Source organism: Sciurus carolinensis, chromosome 3, assembly GCF_902686445.1.
Source record: "Sciurus carolinensis chromosome 3, mSciCar1.2, whole genome shotgun sequence".
In the NCBI taxonomy this organism is placed as follows: Eukaryota; Metazoa; Chordata; class Mammalia; order Rodentia; family Sciuridae; genus Sciurus; species Sciurus carolinensis.
Window position 1 is genome coordinate 78,707,448 of NC_062215.1, and position 15,410 is coordinate 78,722,857.

The 15,410-nt window shown below is 48.9% G+C and overlaps 1 protein-coding gene across 1 annotated transcript in view; it reads right to left on the reverse strand.

Moving 5' to 3' along the window:
- The window catches only part of Ralb (RAS like proto-oncogene B), a 42,677-nt gene extending 39,722 nt beyond the window's left edge, over positions 1 to 2,955 (reverse strand). Inside the window, exon 1 of the mRNA XM_047547675.1 lies at positions 2,803 to 2,955. The gene's annotated coding sequence lies outside the window, so the exon portion shown is untranslated. The remainder of the gene's footprint in view (positions 1 to 2,802) is intronic.
- Between the last annotated feature and the right edge of the window lie 12,455 nt (positions 2,956 to 15,410).

The window sequence follows — 15,410 nt, forward strand, 5'->3', positions numbered from 1 at the left end:
TTTTTGGAACATCTAAGAATATGTGCATATACACACCCTTGTTCATATTCCTAAGTTCCAGAAGAACTATGGCACTAAAGAAAATAGCTCACTGTCAAATCTTCGAGGCCACATATCTATACGTCATTGGTTACATCAGTGGGTGTCTGCCAAATAGATAACTGATGCTCAATATTCATTTCTCTCCTTATTACACACCCCATCACCTAAGTAAGGAAGAGTCCCATTCTCCCTAGCACCCTGGGCTCCCTAACATTCAGAATTCTCAACAATATGTATCGTTTACCACCACCCGCTCCACATACACACAAAACACACAAGTGTCCTGCATGTCCTACAGCAGGGGACTGTTTAGCAGTAATTGGAGCCAATGAAAAGTGGGAGTCCTGTACTTTATCTTGAGACCAGTTACACTGAAAACCTTCAAATACTCCAAGTTCTCTTCCAAGTTCACCAAGATCTCTTCCAACCCTGCAGTTCTAGGTTGTTATGTTGTCTCCAAATTAAGCTTTCAGAAAAGGTCGTCAATGTTTCTGACTTTCATATTAGATGAGCAAGTAAGAATTTAGTGATTGAATGTGGATAGGCCTAGTGGGATTGAGTGGTATGGTACAAAGGATTATCTCAACTCTCAGGTTTAACATTTTTCATGAAGTCTCAAGCCTTCTACGACAAGAAACTTGAATTTAAAGGTAAGAATTTAGAACTTTTCTACTTCTTCCACCTTTCACCAAGACCTCTTCAAATTCCACTTAAGGTTTTAATTCTTGTTTTCCTCTCTTTATGTGTCTATGTTCCATTTTCCCAAAAGATATCCAGTAATTTATATCTATACTTTTTCCACACCAAATTCTGGAAAAATGTCTACTCCTCAGACATAGGAGAGTCTTGCTAGAATCTCAAATAAGAGTATCTCCTATTTCCAATGAGAAATAATGTGAACAGGAAGAAAAGGGGTTGGGGTGTAGCTCAGTGGAATAGAGAGCATGCTTAGCATACATGAGGCCCTTTATTCAATTCCTAGAACCCTCTCTTCCTCCCTCCCAAAAAAGGAAGGAAAGTCGCAGAGGATGTGGTCAGAATAAAGTAGACTACCTGATGCTTCTTCCTGTGTTAGTTTTCTGTTACTGTAACAAATTCCTGAGATACTCAAGTTAAAAAAAGGAAAGGTTTACTCTGGCTCACACTTTGGGAGGTTTCAATCCATAGTTGGTTGGTCTGTTGCTTTAGGGCCTGTTTTGATCACGATGGGAGTGTGTGGTGGAACAAGTTACTCATCTAATGGTGACTGGGAAGCAAAAAGAGGAAGAGGCCAGGGTCCCAAATAACCCCTTCATGAGCACAACCTCCAGAGACCTAATCTTCCTACTTAGGCACCACCTCTTAAAGGTTCTACCACCTCAGGACAGCACCACAGGATGGCAAACAAGACTTTAATACACCTGCGTTTGGATAACACCAAACCACACCACCACCCCCATTACTACAGAAAACACTTTAAATAGTTCTTATTTAATTTAATCCTAACAATGAGGATAACTATGACCCTTTTAAACAGTTGATTCTGGAGGTCGGAAGGAAAAAAAAAAAAAAAAAACTTTAAAAAATGCTCCAGATCAGACCATAACAAAGCTCCGGAACCAGTATTCAACCCAGCTCCACAAACTCAACTCTTCTGCTGTTCTTGTCAATATTTAGCACCACCTTTCATGGTCACCCCGTTTCTTAGAACTGTGTTTCTATTGCTCCAGGTTTAAGGAACACGGCCTCGTTCTGAGGTCTGACATCCAAGAATCTTGCTGATCCGCTTAGAAAATCTGTCATTTGCACATCTAAAAGATATGCTATACCCTCTGCCAATAAGTGCCCACTCTCCATTCCCAAAACTTAACAAGAAGAAATTGGGTTAGGAAACTAGGACAGGGCAGAAAGTTCTGTTCTACAAGTTGAAGTCAAGTCACAGATAACTCAAATGAACAATCATCCAAGGCTCTTCCTCGGACAAAATCAGTCCACCTGACAGGAGAACCTCTCCCCAGAAAACTCGCTTGATAACAACATCAAAGTTCCAATGTTTCTAGAATTCACCTGAAAATGAGCAGAGAGGAAGGGCACTTGTTCAAACAAGCAGTCTGGACGCAGCGATCTCTGCCACCAGCAGTTAGTTCTGAACCAACCACCGACACTCTACTAACAAGAAGGAAAGAATAGAGACGCCGGGTCAGAGCAGATAAAGTCCTGGTGCTTCTATACCATCAGAAAGGAACGGGGGTGAAGGAACTGTGCTCCTTCACAAAACAAGACCCCAAACAAACAGCAAACCAAAAAACTTTTAGAAGCCGGTCCCGGGTCCCCCCCAGTACGCGTTCCTACGGTAATAAGTTTTTGCAACACTTTATCGCTCTTTTCCTGAGCGCAGTGGCAATTAAGGAACCGAGGGAGTAAACCATCCTCAGACTGGAGACCCGAAAGTGCAGGAACTGGAAGCAGTGGCCATTTGTGGGAAAAGGGAAGGAACCGTGACCAGGGAGAGGCTGGGGCACCGCCCCCATTTCCTCAGCCCCAGCCGATGTGAGAGGCCCGCGGTTCCCCCAGGGTGGATCTCCCCGAGCCAAACGGGGCAGCTGCCCGGGCATCGCCCTCCGCGGGCCCCGGAGAGACGTGTCCGGTCGCTGCCCAACCACAGCCCCGCGCGGAGAGCGTGCGGACAGGCGGCTGCAGGGCACAGGGCGGCGCACCCACTTCCCCAGTCCGCGCCCCACCCCGCCCGGAGGGGGCCCGGCCCCGGCGCAGCGCTCTTACCTGGGACCCTTCTCGCGCCGCCTTGGCCCTCCGCGCCCGGCCCGCGGCTCTTAAACTCGCCCCGCCCCCTCCCGGGGCCGGACCCCAGCAGTTCCCAGCCGATTTGTCATTGAGCAGCTCCAGCTCGCTTCCCCACCCCCGAGCGCGCCCCCGGCGTCGCCTAGGCAACCTCCCCTCTCAAGAGCGCGCCCTTCCTTCCGCTCTAGCCCTTCTCCTTCAGGCCACGCCCTTTTGGCGCCTATCGGCCAATCCGAAGCGGGTCTTCCAAGCCGCGGGAGGCCGGGAAGGAGACTTCTCCAATAGGAAGCCGACTCCAGCCGGAGGGGCGGGCCAGCTAGGCCTGCCCCGCCCACCTCAATTTCCTTCTTGCCCTGGCCGGACTAGCTGCACGTGACCGCTGCTGCAGTGGAAGAGCCGGGAACTGGTCTGGGGACGCTGGGCGTGGGCGGGTGGAGCTGCGCTCGGATTGTGAGATGTAGGCCAGGCGAAGCCAAAGTAAGGAAAAGCAAAAGGGAAGGATAGACCTCATATACAGAAACCACGGAAGATTAAGAGGAGGTCAAGTATGTTCGGAAGGGTCCAGATAATCCTGGAGACACCAGCTAGGGGCTCTTGGGTTGGCACCTCCATGCGCCCCACCACTAGTTTAGCTAATGACATCCTATTAGCAGTAATGGAGTTTTTTAACCCGTGCCTCACTGTAACTTAACCGAGGTCACAACCAAGGGCCAGAACCCTAACCCCTGTAAAGATGGAAGCAGTAAGTTCAATGGGCAAGCTCAAGGCCAGAGGTTTTCTCCAACAAACTATCCCAGAAACTACCCATCCTTCAGAGCCCCAAAACTTGTGGTTTTCTATCAAATAGGCCTTCTCCCCATGTTGATTTTCCTAACTAGCCTTCCCTTTCTAGAGTTTACTAACCACCTGCACCTCCGCACATTTTGTGGCCCCACTGACACAAACATGGCAGGTTACACTGTATTGTAATTTAAATGTAGGCCTCTGCTCCAAATTTGTTCAATGTGCTAGCCGCAGCAGCTAGCACTGAATAATTACTTATTCTGTTGTTAATCATTATAAGTTGGATACATGTGTATTATATTAGCAGCTTTGTGCTTTGATTAGACCACTATATATTAGCAGATCCAGATACCTCTTCAATATCTATAGCAAAAGGTCCAGAGGCTTAATAAAAAAAAAAAAATGCAACCAGAAGACTGCCCTATTTTTAGTCTCTTAAGTATTCGACTTTTACTGTAATAGTGCATAGGTAGGACTTAGTGTTAATGATATGACAAACTTTGCTGGGTACTCTTAAGGAAGAACTGGTAGGAGACTTTTCAAAGAGGATGCTTCCCAGTCTTTATGACCTGGAAAGGGAATCACACCAAAACTTTTTCCTATGGATTTATGATAGTTTGGAGTCAGGAAGCTTAGTCTCAAAGGAAGGCTCTACATGTAACTTACTTAGGAAGTTACTTAACCTCTGTGGGCCTCAGTTTCCCAGATGTCTAATAGGAGCAGCTGAGTACACACTCTAGACATAAAGATTTAAGTGAAATTACACCTACAGCTCAAAGTACAGTGCCCAGTGCTAATTCAGTGGGAATTCCACAAATGTGAGTCTACGCTGTGACCTGTGGCAGCAGCCAGAGATGGGCACTCAAGACCCTGTTAAAATAACTTTCCTGGACAAATCACCTTTCCTTTGTATTAACAGCAGGATGTGCTGGATTGTCTAAGAAAAGCTAACTCACTCTTTACTCACCCCCTCCACCTCCAGAACTCTAAAGGATCCTACTGGGACTCCAGCAGCAGGATCATCTATTCAGCTCCTGCCAGGCCCTGAGCTGAGTGTGGCAAAGTCAAAGAGAAGTGGTTAGGACCCTTTTGTGTGAACCCTTTTGCTGCTTCATACAGGATACTGGGCCAGATAAGTGTCCCTCCTGGAGAAGGGCACTGAGAGGCCAGTGGCCTCAGCTGTCTCTGGGATGGCTCCTGCCAGGTCTCAGAGGATCTCTTTTCTGCTGAGCTTCTCCTGCTAGAAGTCTGGCTCCTGGTAAAGCCAGGGGCTTGAGCAGCAAGACTCTGTAAGGCCCCTCTAATTCACTGTGCTATGAAAACATCCTAGGCACTCCCTCCTTCAGAACTATTTACTAAGTACTGTGTGAGTCTTTAGTGTCATTTGTCAAATATTTCTACTTCTCTTCTCTAAGAACTGGATAGAATTGAACTTCTTAGGTGCCTCTGGTTGGTTGGAGCCATGTGACTAGCTCTGACCAATGACTTGTGAGCAGAAATGACATATACATTTTTCTGGGCTGGAGAATTTAATTGCCAAAGTGAATCCTTGAAGAGCTGTCTCATCCTTGGTGCTGGGAATGTGTGATAGGGTAGCTTCTCCATTAGCCTGGGCTCCTACAATAAGCACAACCCCCCACCAACCTTTGATGGACATTCAGCATAACTGAGAAATAAACCTTTATGGGTTAAAGACACTATATTTGTTGGTTCTTTGTTACTATAGCACAATAACTGAAGCAGCTAACTTGTGAAAAGGAAAGGTTTATTAAGCTTACAGTTTGGGAGGCTCAAAGTTCAAGGTCAGATTGGGGAGTATTGATTTGACCTCTGGTGAACACAATAGATGGGACAAATCATGGCAGGAGTACAAATAGGAGTGAGTAGTCACATCTCCAACAGGAAGCAGAGAAAAACTGCTGCCCCACAGTCACTTCTAAGGACAGTACCCCCAACGACCTAATGACCTCCTAGTAGGCCCTATTTCCCAGAGGTTCAATCACTTCCCAACAGCACCATCCTGAATACCAAGGTTTTAATCATGATGGACCCTTAGGGACATGCAAATCACACCAAAACCATAGCATTAAGATTTGGAAGTTGTTTATTACTGCAGCATAACTTGGCCCATACTGACTGATAAAAGGTCCAATGATGTGCCAAGCATGGTGCTGGGATATAGTGATGGACAACCCAGACCAAAGAACAGATAAACCAGTAAACAAAAAAGCAGTGTGTTCTTATAAATTATTTTAGACTGGGGAATAAAAAAATGCTCTCTCCTAGAAGGTGACTTAGTACTTGAAGAATGAGGAGGAACTGATCCATCCTGGCCAAAGTTGGGGCTGAGAGGAAGGACAGAGGAATATTTCAGGCAGAGTAAAAAAACATGGTACTGAGAACAGCCAGGAGAACTGGAACTGAGCAAGGAAGTTGAGCCACACAAGACTGGAGAGGGATGGGAGGCAGATCATGCAGAGGTTTCTAGGTGTTGCTAAGTAGGTTACTGCTGTGTGCTGGAAGCTGCCAACAAGGTTCAAGCCAGGAGGCTGACATGCTTTGATTTAGGTTTTTGCTACAATTTGAATCTTGAATGTTCTCCAAAGGCCCATGCATTGAAAGCTTGTTCAGCAGTCTGTGGGGCTCTTGGGAGAAGATGGAACCTTTAGGAAGTGGAACCTAGTTGGAGGAAGTTAGGTCATTGAAGGTGTGCCTTTGAAGGGGATATTGAGCCCTTGGTCCCTTCTGTCTCTCTTTGCCATAAGGTGAACAGAGGAGTCTGCCGTGCGCTCCTGCCATGAGATACTGTGCTGCTAAAGGCTGAGACCAGGGCTAAGTGATCATGGACTGAAACCTCTGAAACCGTGAGCCAAAATATTTTTTCTCCTTTTAAGTTGTTTATCTCAGGTATTTTGTCACGGTAATGGAAAGCCAAGTAACATGGTGTTTAAAAGATCACTCTAACTGGAAAATGAACAATAAGAGGCAGATGTGGGAATGAAGGTTAGGAGGCCATTCCAGAGGTCCAGAGAGGCAGAAGCTAGAGAGGGGACTCATTCCTCAGATAAGAGGACCATGTGGGGAGTTTGCAAGATGAGAGGAGCGAGAGAGCTGGAAAGATAACCCTGAGAGTCCTGCTGCCAAACCCCAGAGGAGCCTGAGGCAAGGTTTGCAATACAGGTCCCCAGAGGTGCTTTGACACAGGGAGGTGGGTGCTAAAAGCCATACAGGAAATGGGGGAGGGTGTGGAAAGGACAGCTGGCCAATTTCCTCGAACATCATCAGGCATTAAAGACTTGCTTCCTTGAGCTGGCAGGATATATAAATAGATGATATTATTAGAAAGAGCCCAGACAAGCCCCAGCATCCCTGTGGGCATTTGGGATTTGGTGACTGCCTCAATTAGAAAAGAAAGGAGGTTGCCAATCTACCGATGGGTGGGGGCAGAGAGCCATTCCTACCTGCTAGAAGTTTTGGAACAACTCTGATCAGTAAAGTAAATGGACTTGCTGGGCACAGTGGCACACACTTGTAATCCCAGTGACTTGGGGGACTGAAGCAGGAGGATCAGGAGTTCAAAGTCAGCCTCAGCAACTTAGCAAGGCCCCTAACTCTAAATGAAATATAAAAAGGATTGGGAATGTGGATCAGTGTTTAAGTACCCCTGAGTTCAATCCCCAGTACCAAAATTATGTAGACGAACTTAACCTTCAACATTTTGGTCATTTTTCTGTCCTGTGTTTCTCCACCTCTCAGTGCCCAGATGTTTTCTCCCCACTTTCTACAACCTACTTCTTTTCTCAGGAACAGGTTTCACCTGTAATAATGAGTAATGACAGCTCAATGTGTCATGTATCATTACTCCTTCCAGAACATTTGCAGCATACAATTGATCAGAACCTGAAGTCCCAGCTCAGGGAGTCTCTGAACCTTTAGCAGCACAGGGGGTCTCAGGAAGCACCTGAGACCTTTCATCCACACTACCAGGACAGTGACTTACACCTCCTCTGGGAAGGGTTGATTCCTGAGCTCTCACCCAGCGCCCCCCGTGGGATACTGAATGATTGGCATCCTCCCTCTCTAGCCTGGGCAGCACCCCTAGGGCGCTTACCTTGCAGCCTCTTGCTGGCAGCTCCCAAAACCAGCTCTGTGTATTCGCTTATTCCCAAACATATTCAAATCTTGACTTTGTTGCTTAATGTAGTAATTGCTACTAACACAGTTACTAGGGGTTTTAAAAAGTGCTTTTTCCTAAGTGCTCATGAGAGCTTTTCTTCCTTCACTACCATTTTTCTCCATAATCTCTACTGCCCCTTCCAGGGCCCTGAGCAGCCAGAAGGGTCTAAGCAGATATTCCTGGGAATCCCTCTGCCAGAAAGGCAGCAGCCCAAGTAATTAGCCTGGGGATGAGCTTTTGTCTTTCAACAGAAACAAATCTACTTGGAAAACACATTAGAAAAAAACCTGATTTGTTTCTATTTTAAATTATTGAATTAGCTGGACTCACCTTTTGGCCACTGTACTGTAGCTGACACAACTTCATCTCCCAGAAAGGAAGTCCAGTCTGCCCTGTAATCGAGTAAGTCCTCGCCACTGTTGCTCATCTGCACTGCACGCCCGCGCCTGGCCTCCCTTCCAGCTGCGAGGAGCCCCATGGTCTGTGCTTCCTAAAGTCCACCCAGTAAGCAGCTGCCACAAATCTGCCACTGACCTCCAGGTAACCAGATAAAAACCACAGTGGGGTGACAGCTGCAAAGCACCAGATTGTGAGAGAAAATGAGATTTGAGTGTCTAGATTCTGTGCTGAGCTCTCTCCAAAGTGAGTTATTATTTGCAGTCTCCCAGGAAGCCAACATTGAAAAACAGGAAGAGACCCTATGGGGTCCCTCTCCCTCTCCTCAGATAGGATGTGCTCCTCCCCGCCTCATAAGGTCCTCGCTGGAGGCTGCCTGGACCACAGATGCACAAGGAAGTAGAATCAGCCAGAGGACTCCTCAGACTCCCCAGTGGCCTCTGTTGCTCCTTAAACTTCAGAACTCCAGAAGGTCCGGTCCTCCTCACCTTGAGAACCACATCCACACTTGCCTCTCGCCCAACTGGTATCTGCTGAGCACACCCAAGAAGATCAGGTCCCCCGCCAGGTGCACTCTTGATCCACCTGTGCACATTTCCGCAGGAGTCAACCAGCTCTGGATGGCTAGACAGACAGACAATGAGGCAATGAGAACATGAAAACTTGTTAGGAAGAAGGATGGGGGAAGGAAGGATGTTAGCCAAACATCTGCCACATGCCTGGCACTCTCAGACACTTGATGTGTGCCCCCTGGTGCCCTGTACAAGAGACTCCTCAAAGCCGCTGTTGTTCCTCAATGCTGCAGATGAGGACTGGGCCTCAGAGGAGGAAGAGATCAGAGAGGACCTCACTCACTCCAGAGCTTGCGTTGACTCTTACTACTCCTGTCCTAGTCCCCAATAGCCAGAGTCTCCCACAGTGGTCCAGGACCTGCAGTCACTGCCTACTGCTTGAGGCTGATTCTAACTCACTTGGGGGAGAGGGAGAGTGCTCTTCCAGGCCTTTCTTCGGATGCTCTCTCTCTTCTCATCTTCCAAGCCCATCTGTCTCCCACCCTACCCCACCCTACTCCAGAGCTGGGACGAGCCAGCACTACCTGCCTCCTGACCCCTCAGTCAACCCCAGATAGTCAACCTCTATCACTTTGTCTCTCTCACCCACAAATGCCAACCCACTTCCTGGTGAGTGCCTACTCCCACCATTCTTTAAATGTGACTTTCAGCAGGGTGGAGATTTCTCAAAAGACTAGATATGTAACCCAGCTCTACCACTGCTCAGAGTTCATCCTGAAGAGTCAGCATACTACAGTGAGCCATGCATGCCCATGTTTATAGCAGCACGATTCAAGAGAGCCAAACCGTGGAACCAGCCTAGGTGTCCGTCAGTGGAAGAGTGGATGAAGAAAATGTGGCATGGATACACAATCAACTTTTATTCAGCCACAAAGAAGAATGAAATTGTGTCATTTGCAGGAAAATGGATGGAATTGGAGAGCACTATGTTATGTGAAATAAGCCACACTCAGGTCAAGGGTCAGGTTTTCTCTCATATGTAGAAGCTGGAGGGGATACAGGACAAGCAAGGTGGCTGAGGGGCTCTCATGAAAATTTAAGGGAGATAGTAGAGTAGAGGACAGGGACCAGTGGGAGGAAGGAGGGAAAGGAAAGGGGACATACTGGGGAATGATATTGACCAAATTATACTGTTACACCCTGGGAATGCATAAATATGTAACAACAAATTCCACTAGTATGTATAACTATGGTGCAGCAATAAAAATAGGGAAAAATAAATACATTAAATGCAGTTTCCCCCCCCCCTTAGGGACAGCCCCATTTTCTCCCTGCATCTGCACCAGCAGGAAGGGCAAGGCCAAAGGGTAGGAGGTGTGAGGGATGCAGGGTGGCCCACGGGGAAAAGGAAGCTCCTGAGCCAGGGAAGCCTGCCATGGTAAGAAGATGGAACTGTTAGGGACGGTCACATGCCCAGCCCTTCATTCCTTCTCCTGAAGCAAGACCACCAAGCCATTCAAGTGCACCCCTCAGGCTGGGGCTAGAGCACTTGCCCAGCAGATAAGGGCCCAAGCTCCATCCTGAGCAGCTGCAAAAACAAAAACAAAAACAAAAAACAGCAATGCCCATCTCCATATGGGAATAGGGATGTTTCCCCTTCCTATAATACATTTTACTGCAGGGTTTTAACCTTTATAATGGCCAAGAGGAAATTTGGCAGACAGATATAAAATAAAAATAAAGCAGTGGTGAGGTTTATGTGGTGTCCAAGGTGGGAAAACAGCAGCCTTGGCAGGGCCTTACTGAGGCCTGGTCCCCACTGTGAAGACTCTGGGCGGTGTGTGTCACCTGAGCAAGCAATAAATCTAGCCTTGAAACCCAGGGCCATAGTCACAGAGAACACTCCAGGCACTGTGCAGACCATATCATGGCCGCCTTGTTCCTGCAGGGTGACGGCAAGGGCCAACTGGCCAGAGGTCAGACGCCTGCTTCCTGCCCCTTAGGTGGCTCCTCCCTGCCCTTATCTGGACAGGTGAGGAGAGGCCTCCAGGGACATGTTTGGAAAAGGTGAAGCGGTGGGGACCCTCTCATGCGACACAGGCTTTCTCTCAGTAGTCAGGCCCCACTGCTCCAGGTCCTGTACCCAGTGTTTCCTAGCACCATCTCACACAGCCTAAGAGGGAGACAAGATATCCTATTTATAGTTAAGGCCAGTCAGGTTGACAGAAATTAAATCTGTCCAAAGTCAACACAACTAGTGAGGGACAGACCAAGCCTCCAACCAGATGTGCCTGAAAACAAAACCCACTGTCTAACCTACCACCTTCCTGTCTGTGTTAGCTTTCTGTTACTGTGACAAGATACCTGAGGAAAAGCAACTTCAAAGGAAGAAAGGTTTATTTTAGCTCATGGTTTCAGAAGTTTCAGGCCATGGTCGACTGGCTCCATTACTATGAGCATGTGAGGCAGAACATCATGGTGGTGAGAGAGCATGATGGGAAAGCTGCTCACCTTGTGGTGGTCAGGAAGCAGACACAGAGGAAGGGGCCAGAATCCCAACATACCGTGCCAGAGCACAGCCCCAGTGGCCTACTGCCTCCAAGTAAGCCCTGCCTCCTTACGTTTCCCCCACTTCCAATAGCACCACCAACTGAGGATCAAGTCTTCAAACACGTGATCCTTTGGGGGGCATTCCAGATCCAAGCGGTGACACCCTCCATGGTGGTGGCAAAGCTGCACGACCTCAGACAAGTCACTTCCCCTCTCTCAAGTTCCTCATTTGAAAAGCAGTGATCCACCTGCATATCTCTATGGAGCACCTGCTGCTGGCTGCCTGAGAAGAGCTCCCTCAGGTTCTGCAACTCTCCCCCTAGGGGTGGGCACATGGTACCAGGGTGTCCAAGGAAATGGAGGCCACCCAGGAAAGAGCAGGCGGAGGAACTGCTCCTGCCCCTGGCAGAGCTGGCTGAGCTCCCTGACCCCCTGGGGCCCTGGGACTGCCGGCCCACACATTCCTGCCCACGTCCTACCACAGCCTACGGACTTCTCCATGAGCTCTCTTCCGAGCGGCTAGTGTCCTCAGCATCTCTCCCAAGATCACCTGATGTTCAAGCCTTGCAGACTAGGTCCTTTGGTTAAGCAGAAGTTGCATCTCATGGCTGGTGTCAGCTTTCACACTTAGATATGGATTCCTTGAATTCCTCCTAGCAACTGTGATGCTGCAGAGCAGAGTGCCTGGCACACAGAAAGCCTTAACAAATACCTGTGAGCAAATGATGGATGTGGGTGGGGGAGACTGGAGGAAGGGTGTGTGTTAGCTTGAAATCACTGTGAACAAATACCTGACATAAGCAATTTAAAAGGAATAAAGGTTTATTTTTGGCTCATGGTTTTAGCCCATGGTTGCTTGACTCTGTTGCTTTGGGCAATTCAGCAAGACCCTGTCTTGAAAGGAAAATAAAAAGGACTGGAGCTGTAGCTCAGTGATAGGGTGCTTTCCTGGGTGCATGAGCACCTGAGTTCAAACCCCAGTGATTGAAAAAAATCTGAACTACAGCAGGGTAATTAAGAGGCTTGAGGACAAGGGAATGGATTGGGGACACTTGGTGTGGTTGACCTGATGGGTGGTGCCCCTTCCCTCAGCTTCTGGAATCCACCATTCCACTTTCTGCCTCTGTAAATTTGACTCCTCTAGTCAGAGAAGTGGAATCATATAGCATTTGTCCTGTTTTTTTTTTTTTTTTTGTACCAGAGCTTGAATCCAAAGATGTTTAACCACTTAGCCACATCAGTCCTTTTTATTTTTATTTTTAAATAATTTTTTAGTTGTAGGTGGACACAATATCTTTATTTTATTTATTTATTTGTGGTGCTGAGGATCGAACCCAGTGCCTCACATGTGCTAGGCAAGCCACAACCCCAGACCCCCTTTTTATTTTTTGTTTTGAGACACGGTCTCACTAAGTTGCTTAAAGCCTCACTAAGTTGCTGAGGTTGAGGTTGACCCCAAACCTGCAAGCCTCCTGCCTCAGCCTCCCAAGCTGCTGGGATTGGTTACAGGCATGTGCCACCAAGCCTGACACATTTGTCCTTTTGTGACTATCTTATTTCACTTAGGATAATGTTCTTGAGGTTTATGTAGGTTGTATTGTGTAAGAATTTCCTTCCTTTTTAAGACTGAATAATCGCCTCTTGCGTGTTTATTCTACATTTTATCTATGCAACCATGTATGAACACCCGGGTTGCTTCTGCCTTTTGGCTAGTGTGACTGTTGTTGCTATGCACACGGGTGTGCAAATACCTCTGAGACCCTGCTTTCCATTGAGTAAAGCTGTTGGGTCTTAGGGAAATCCTCCATTGAACATTCCCACCAGAAGTGCATGAGGGTTCCAGTTTCTCCCCTTCCTCACCACGGTTTACTATTCTGTTCTTTTTACAGCAGCCACCCTGGTGGGTGGGAGGTGGCCATTGCCTTTGGGGACCCACTCACCAGCAGAGCCCTGCTTGTAGCAGGCATTCCATGGATGGTTTTCCCGGGAATGAGCTCCTGTCCTGAGCTTTCTTCCTGCTCTTTTGGTTCCTTGGAAAGCAAACAGGGCCTGTTTCCCTTCCTGAGCCAGGGGCTGGGACTTGAGCCTTGCAGCTTTTAGGGATTACAGGACAGACTCAGGGACAGGCGCCTGCAGGGGGAGGAGAGGGGCCTTGTACATGGTGCAGTTCTCACCCCCAGGTGGCTTCCCAGCCAGAGCATCCTAGTTAACGCACCAGGTCCGGGGTCCTGTGGACACTGCTTCCAATCCAGCAGCAGGAACTTCTTTGTGGCTGTTCCCAGTGCCCATGGACAGGCTCCCTTCTTCCCCCAGAGCCCAACTCTCTCTGCCCCACTCAAAGGCAAAGCAGGTTGTTTCCCGAAATCCCACCATGAGGCTACTGGTTCCCAAAGTCCCCACCCATTCATGCACAGTGCCTGGAGGCCAGCCTCCCTCTGACTCAGCATCACTTGCAGAAAAAGCCTGTGCAGGCTGGGGCTCACCAGGGAGGTCACAGAAAGAGTAGGCTCTGATGTAGAGAGGGTCTGGAATGATCTAGAACGAGACTCAGGATAGCAGGCCTGAGTAGGCCTGCTCTTTCTCCCATTGAGGGAGATGCTTTAACATGACTCTGCAGCCACAGAGAACCTGATTCAAATAGCAGCTCCACCAACACATGCTGTGTGACCACAGGCAAGGCCCTTCATATCTCTGAGTTTCATCTGTCAAGTCAGGATACTACTACTGAGTCACAGGGACACATGCAAATTCACAGGGCAATCTGGGTCCTCCCTGCCACGCCAGCCAGCCCAGGTTTCCACTATTTACTGCAGAGGCTGTCTTCCTTCCATCCCTGCACCCCCACTGCCAAAATCCCACACGTTTAGACTCTCCTTTGGAGAAAAATACCCTGTGAGATTAAAGGATAACAGCCTTCCTTTTCTGACATGAGTTGGCTTGTTCTTAAGAGAAAAAAACAACCCCCTCCGTCACACCACCTCCACTCCATCCTTTCTTTGTGTTTGGGCTTCTGGGGAAATAGTCCCACTGCAGTTTCCTTCCAGGATCTTCCACCCTCCCTCCAGAAATTCCCCAACAGCTGCCAAGTTCAGTGATAAGAAAAGAGCCATTCCCAGAGAGGCCAGCACATTTCAGAGACGTGGAATGGAGGCAACACCCCTGCTGCATACACTCCCTCACAGTCACAGGTCACCTGGGCCACAGTCCCCTCAGGACGTGACTCCTGCCATGAACTGAGAAGGCTGGGGCCAGTTGACTTTGATGAAGGCCATGGTGGTCATCTCCTCTGCTGCTGTCACTCCAGGCATTGAGAGCACCGTGGAGGAGGGGGCAGGGGAGGGGCACATGTTGTGCACCCACTGTGGCCCTGGAACTTGCAGGCACAGGGCACCTGGCCTTCCATGAGAACTCACTGAACAGTTCTTTCTGCACCACTTAGCAGCTGCCGGGCAGGTGCTGGGTATTAGGGCACCATAAGCCAAATAGACCCTCGGGGGCCGCAGGGACAGAAGACCCTAAGAGGGCAATCCTCCTCCCCTCTCCCACCCCCGCACTCCTTGCTGAGTTAAGCCTCTGCACACGAGGGGCTGTCAAACAGGCTTGGGCACTGGATGTACCTCTATGGTTGCAAAGCCCGGGCTCTATCCCCAGCACCACACAGTGGTGGAACAAAAGATCCAACTCCACAAGGGAGAATCAGGCCCAGGCGCTCTGGCAGAGATTATTATCACAATCATGGTGTAAGGAAAGGGAGTTGGCATAGGAAAATGAAAGCGGGAGGTCCTGGAAGGGCCCACCACCCTCCTTACCTGGGCCAAGTTCAATGACAACCCAAAGAGCAAACCCTTGTTTTCCAATTTTTATTCCAGGAAACAAGGTTGAGAGCCCAGGGCCAAAGGCTGTGACTGAGCCTGAGTCAGGGCCCTGCATGCAGCCCTTCCCCGGATGAGGAACCTCACAGGCCCTGGAACCACCATGCCAGCTGGTCTCTCCCAACCTGTGGTGCTGGGAACCAAGACCTGAACGGCCCCTTCAGCTCCCTGGGTGACTGACTTCTCCTCCTCCCAATAAGGACAGGCTCAGCCCCGCCTCCTCTGCTCTTCAGACAGCACCCCCCGCCCTGGCACCTCTGGGAGGTAGGGAGTCCCCATTCCAGCTCCTCCAGCCACTGC